We start from the raw sequence: 7,004 nt of genomic DNA, 5'->3' as shown, positions 1-7,004 counted from the left end.
AGCAGACGCTTTTATCCAAAGCGACTTTGTTACGTCCCTGTGGTCTCGTGTGGATGTTTTCTTTTTCTCTCTCTCTCTCTCTCTCTCTCTCTCTCTCTCTCTCTCTCTCTCTCTCTCTCTCTCATTCTTAGGCTCGCTTCACCACAGGAGTGCAGCTGGTCGAGAGAGCCGTCAATCTTCATCTATGGCGTGACGTCATCTTTCCCCCACCACCAATCAAGTTCAACCCTGGGGTTTAAAGAGAAACGGGAACGAACGCATAGACAGCTTGATTTCTTGCCGAGCGTTTGTCGCTCTGTACGCCAGGGTATCTGCACATTTTTTAAAGTCAAATTTAAGGCTTTTTAAGACCTTTTTAAGACCTGAAGAAATCAAAATTAATACCGTACATTAGGGGTTTGCAATATTAACAAAAATATATCTCGATATTTTCAAAGCTTTGTTGATAATAATTAGATGATATTTTACAGATTTTGTACTGGTACCATGGCTGGTTTAGGCCTGTTGTTGACAGCAGACTCGCAAAGATATTCATATTTAACATATTCTATCTATGCAGTGGTCAGTTCACAGTAGTGACTGAAATAAAAAAAAAATATTAAGGGGCAATATTTGTCACCTTAAATTGATTTCCAGGGGCATTTTCACCTAAATATGGAAATGATTTCTAAACGTATTTAGAGGTATGCATCACCTTTCATGTCAAATTCTAACATTCAAATTAAATTATATTAGAATAAGACCGTACCACTGTCAAATTAAAGGACAAGTTCGGTATTTTACACTTAAAGCCCTGATTACAGATCGTATCTGATGAAATATAACGGTTAAGATTAAAATTTGGACACATGCTCCTGTCCCGAGAATTTTCGTTTTATTTAGCTTTCCCCCCCCCACCCCCACAATGGTTGTCTATGTGCACTGGCAGATTCCTTCCTAAAACACATTAAACTTTCGTTTACAAAGACGTGAAACTCACCGAGTGGTCAGGGGTGTTCACTGATACGGTCCCAAAAAATATCGCTGAAAAATATGCATTCCAACAGGTTTTATCGTAGTGTTTGTCCAACTCCATTGATTGTATTGAATGTGCTGTGTGAGGTACGGTATTCCTCCGCCGCTTCTTCTTCTGCTTCTTCTGTGTATTAAATGAAATGCCAGCGGTTTGCTTGCAATCGGCAAAGGTGCATTATCGCCACCAACTGGTGTCTATTATTCAAGCTCTCAACGGAAGAATCTGGGTGTGACGCGTTTGGCAAAATAGGTCCACAAACGCTAAATAAAACTAAAATTCTCGGGACAGGAGCATGTGTCCAAATTTTAATCTTAACCGTTCTATTTCATCAGATACGATCTGTAAACAGGGCTTTAAGTGTAAAATACCGAACTTGTCCTTTAAATAATTAAATTAAAAACCATTCTTGCAGTGCAGAGGTGACACAGAAGCTATTCAATATTTAAATATGAAATTATTTATAATTTTAACATTTTAATTAAAGGGTACTTTAAATATGCAACTAAACCCGCCAGTAGGTGGCAGTAAGTCACTGTCTTAATAAGCGAGTTGTTGTGGTGGAGTTTTATTCAACCGATTTGTTCAAACGGCCGATTCATTCATTGAATCAAATGATTCGTTCAAAACGTTCATTCAAAATTCGTTCTTTTTAAAAAAGAATCGCTGTCTGTTGGACTACAGTTTCATTATGAAATTCTCGTCAGCGAAATAAAGGGGGAAACAAACAATATTGACAATATAAAAAGTAACACACAATGTTAACTTTATTGTTAATTTAACTGTTTAAAAAATAAATAGCACATTTGCAATTGTGCACAGGAAAACGGCACTCTTGCTCGTGATATTCTAATATAACAACATAATATGATATAAATATAATAAGACAGAAACTCATTTGGGGACATACCTATAACTGCACTGACACATCACGCAGTGAAAGCAAGCATGAGAGACAAACGCGATGTCAGCTCAAACTCGCGGTGCCTCGTACGTAGTTAAAACAATGATTACAATATCATCATAGTTCATAGACAATCCTAAGCACAAAGAATGAACTTACTATTGAACTGACATTTACTCGTTCTCTTATCCTCTCCTCTCGCGTGCAGGAGACAGACGCAGGCTAATACGCTGCCGTAAATGACGCGAATTGTCACGTGAACAAGCAAATCCACAAAGATAGAATAATAAAAATAATACGTACGCTAATTAGATAGTTTTCATTTGGAAAGCATTTAGATACGTCGTCAAAGTGTCATCAAAAATTTAAGACCTTTCATAGGTAAAAATAAGACTTTAAGACTTTTTAAGGCCTTAAATTTTAAATATCGAATTTAAGACCTTTTAATACTTTTTAAGGATCCGCGGGGACCCTGGTACGCTCCTTATTTTTCGTTGCTGTCATTTTTCCTGTGTTGTTTTCTTTGTCACCTCGTTTTGAATATGATTATGATACTTTCCCTTTATACTCCCTTGTGCTCTGCCCATGTTGGCGTGTTTTGAGGATACCAAGAGTAATGAGGACAGGTAATATGTCACATGACTTACACAAAGCAACACCTAGGAAACTCAATGTTTAGATACATCAGGTAAGCAAGTGAATGCCATCTTTGTATGTTGTGTTTGATTAGTTAGAGTAGTGAGGGCGCTTCGCGCTGAAGAAGTATGTATTTACTTTTCTTTTTGTTTATTAGTTAGATTAGAGGTTTGGAATTAGTTAGACTGAGTTTTGTTCTTTTCTTTCATTTGGCTTCACTACGTCCTATACTCTCTGGGTTATTTATTTGTTTGTTATCTCTCGATTCGAGCGATGGTTTTTCTTTCATTGTTTATATCCACCACAACCAGTATTACTATTATTATTATCATTACTATTATTATTTATCATTTTGTATTATACTTCCCTTATGTATAATAAATTCTTTTTTTCTCTTTCACATATCTTCGCTACGTGTTGTCTCTTGCCACCTTAATTACGCCACCTTTTGATCACAACCTCAATGTTACTCTTTGTTGACTTTATGTCATAAGGGTTGGTAACATTTAATGGGGGCTCGTCCGGGATTACAAATGAGAAACAATAGAAGCAATTCAACTAGCAGTAGGACAACAGTATGTAAGTGCTATGACCCTTCACAGTACAATACAACGCAATTTTTTTATTTTTTTTATTTTTAAAGTTAGAATAGAGAAGAAAGTGTTAGTATTACTGGATCAAGTGCTGCCGAAAAAGATACGTCTTCAGCAGTTTCTTAAAGATGGCTACAGACTCAGCAGCTCTGGCTGAGTTAGGCAGATCATTCCACCAGCAGGGAACAGTCATGGTAAAGGTCAGAGAGAGAGATTTTGTCCCATAAATCAAGCCTGATTCACAATGTCTAACTTTTTTATAGATTTTTATTCAAAAATATTAATTTCTCTGCTGTGGAAGGACTTAGCCTACTTCTTTTTTTACAGATAATTTCTCCAGCCTTTGAAAATATCCTCTCACAAGGGACACTTGTTGTTGGCAATACAAAGATATTTTTTTGCATACAAATGAGGAAGCCTATGTATCTATCTATTAATCTATGTATGTATCTATATATCTATCTATTAATCTATCTGTCTATATATATATACAGGGGTGCACATAACTGGTACGCAGGTACGCATGCGCGACAAAAATCAGGAATGCGTAATGCCACTTGTGTTACTACGCGCCTTTGCGTACTTTAAGGGTAACTGTCGCCAAAATGCAACATAGGCAGTGTTAATTTAATTTTTTCACGTTTTAAATGACGACCACGTCAACGAATAAAAACTAGACTGAAATTAGGGAGGGACGATTGGTGAAGAGATCCAGTCAGAACTGATTTGCGTTTGTGGTAGATGCGCACATTTGAATTGTAACGTGCTGATCTACCCGGCGCACACGAGTTGGCATGCGCTTGATGCATGTCTCAAATCGTTAAAAAACGCCCGGGATAAAGAGAAGAGCAGACATGGCTAGATCTGAATAAGAGAGACGACGCGAAAGAGAGCTTTATTCGGTATGCTTTTCTTTGCGAACACACACACACGCGCGCGACCCGAAGCGTGCAGTCCTGCACATAGACAGCGCGCTGCGCGCAAGGACTTAATTGAGCTCTCTTTCGCGTCTGAATGGACAAATACACACAACATTATGTCTAAATGTCATTTTTGGAGAGCATTCACGTAAACACAGTCGGTTATGTCTTTACCGTACAGTGCATCAGTGCAATTGGATCTGCATTCTGCACACTTGGTCTTAAAGTGACAGTGTGTAATAAACCTAATGCCTTCTGTACACTTAATATTGATCAAATAACAAAATAAAAAGAGAAAATTCACTGCTGTTTAATATCTTTAATAAGGATTAATTAGATTTAATTTATACAAATAAATATATCTGAACAATCAAATAATACTTTAAATAAATCTTTTCCAAAGGTGTTTTCTATCATTTTAGGTCGTTTTTTTCCCCACGCTGATGTAAATTTAAGTGTTAGTTTTTTTAATTAGTTTGGTTTTAGTTAGTTATTTTATGCTATAAAAACGGGAATGTGACGTCATGATTGACAGCTGTGGCCACGCTACATTATGGGGTGAGTACCAAACACCATCTCCTGGTACTCACCTGAGTAACTCACTGAAAAAGTTATGTGCACCCCTGTATATATATATATATAGCCTATACATATGTAACGGAGTTTAAATGTTGTTAAATTCATGCATTAATTGGAAAACTCGACATTGGCTGTTACGTCCCTTGCATTTGTGGGCGGAGCTACGTCACTACCAGCAGAGTTTCACATCTCTCACTGCTGGTAAGTCGCATTAATAACCGCTGCATCATAAACTGAGTTTAAATTGTTTACAAGTGTAAGGTTGGACTTTTATACTACACACAAGTTTACTTTATGTATCTGTCAGTGCAGTCATGTGATATATTTGCGATGATAAAATTATGTGTGTAACCTGCTTGTAAACTCAGTATCTCTGTTTATTTCTTTCAAGATATTGAGCGACATTGATGCGTTGATGTACATTTAACCAGCTTTTGGTCGTGTTTATCCCAGGTATGTGTTATATTTGGATTTGTCATGTTCTGTGTGGAAATGTGTTGGCCGAGTTGAGTATTAGCATTAACACGTGCTGAATTGTGTAGCTGCGCCATTTTAGGTTGCCGTTTTTCTTCTTTCTGTATTTCAATTATACAAAATATGTAAAAGATGGTTACTTAAGTTTATAGTTTTCTGCATTTATGTGAATAGATGAGAAATGAGAACAGAGAAAGTGATTTATATTTTATTTCTTTAATGTATGTTTTATTTTGAGTTTCAGTCCACTATATGTTCACGATCACTCACTTTGTAGAAATGTATTCAGCAGAGTTTCACATCTCTCACTTCTGACATTGAGCGACATTGATGCGTTGATGTACATTTAACCAGCTTTTGGTCGTGTTTATCCCAGGGCCCAGTAAAGTGATCTGAGTGACCATCCACCTGCTCTCAGTGTGATTCCATCCACACAAACACACACAGTCACATATATATATATATATATATATATATATATATGTGTATATATATATATATGCATCTATTAATGTGTCACTATAGGCTAACTCTGTCTGTCTCTAGCCTATCAATCAATGTGTACATTTAAATGTAAGCCTAAATATAACTAAACAAATCGCACTATAAATTTCACTATATCACCAAAAATCCGCTATCTCAAAATCAAACTCCTCTCACAAAAACCAAATATATGCGTTGATTTCACTTTTATACATATGTGCGATTGTGTGGTCTGTTCCCGACCGTGTCAATCAAACGCTGATTTGGCGGATCACACCTGATGAAACACTTAGTGAAACACTTCGAGGCTTCGTTTGGTCATAGTCACGTGACATGGGTGTTTTTAATCACGCTTCGGATCAGTGTTTCGAAACATATGCGCTTCGGGATCTTGCAAAGCTTCGGAACGACTGTTTCGCGTCAGCCATCCCTACTGTGCAGTTAGACCACTTTTTTTCAGGCAATATGCTAAAGTGGGGAGATGTGATCGGATGCTAAATTAGGATCACATGGTGAGTCAAGTCCTCCTGGGAAGCTCTGAGAATGCATATTAGATGTGCAATTTATGTTTTATTATTATTTTTATTATTATTATGTTGCCACAGAGAATGAAGAAAAATTTAGTTTGGTCACTCAAGCCTATCATCTCAAATTCTGGCTAAATGAGTAGTGTTTTCTGGCAAACTTTATCTCTCTTCTTCATTAACTGTACACAATGCGTACAAATTACATTGAACTATCAGCAGTAAGAAATACATTTTTTATGATTGAAAACAATTCGGGAGTTCATGAGCAACTTGTAAATATATATTTTTTTTTTACATGATTTGACCATACCTATAGTCAATGTTTTTACTATTTACTGATACTTACAGGAAATGGACACAAGAAAAGTTTACGGGCGGAAGGAATATGATTGAGCAGTTAGGGTCATTCCTTCTGACAGTGAGCTTGAGGAGAGCGACAATGAGGACAGTGAGGTTGAGGAGAGTCAGGAAGACTGGATCCCTGAATCAGGTTTGAGAGGCAGTTTTGGAGGTCAGGGGTCAGTTAGGGGTCAGTCAGCAAAGTAACATGTGTGTGCGTGCATGTGTATGCGTGCGTGTTTGTTTGCATGCATGTCATTGTATGATGGAGGGTATATGACACACACACTTCCTGCTGTCTTTTTTAGGAGAATGCCTGTCTGTTGACAATGAGACAGAGTCTGAGGATGAAGATGTAGAAGAGGTTGATGTTCCACGCCTACCCCGGTGGAGAACACCCCACAATGCATACTTCAATGCTTACCCAGAATGGCAGGACCTGCTTCCAAGATCTGATGAAATCATGTCCCCCCTCCAGTACTTCAAGCAGTTTTTCTCTGCAGGCATTCTGGAAGTTATTGTAGAACAGTCAAATCT

The sequence above is a fragment of the Phoxinus phoxinus genome (assembly GCF_949152265.1).
Source record: "Phoxinus phoxinus genome assembly, chromosome: 9".
NCBI classification, from domain to species: domain Eukaryota; kingdom Metazoa; phylum Chordata; class Actinopteri; order Cypriniformes; family Leuciscidae; genus Phoxinus; species Phoxinus phoxinus.
This window is presented reverse-complemented; position numbering follows the sequence as displayed.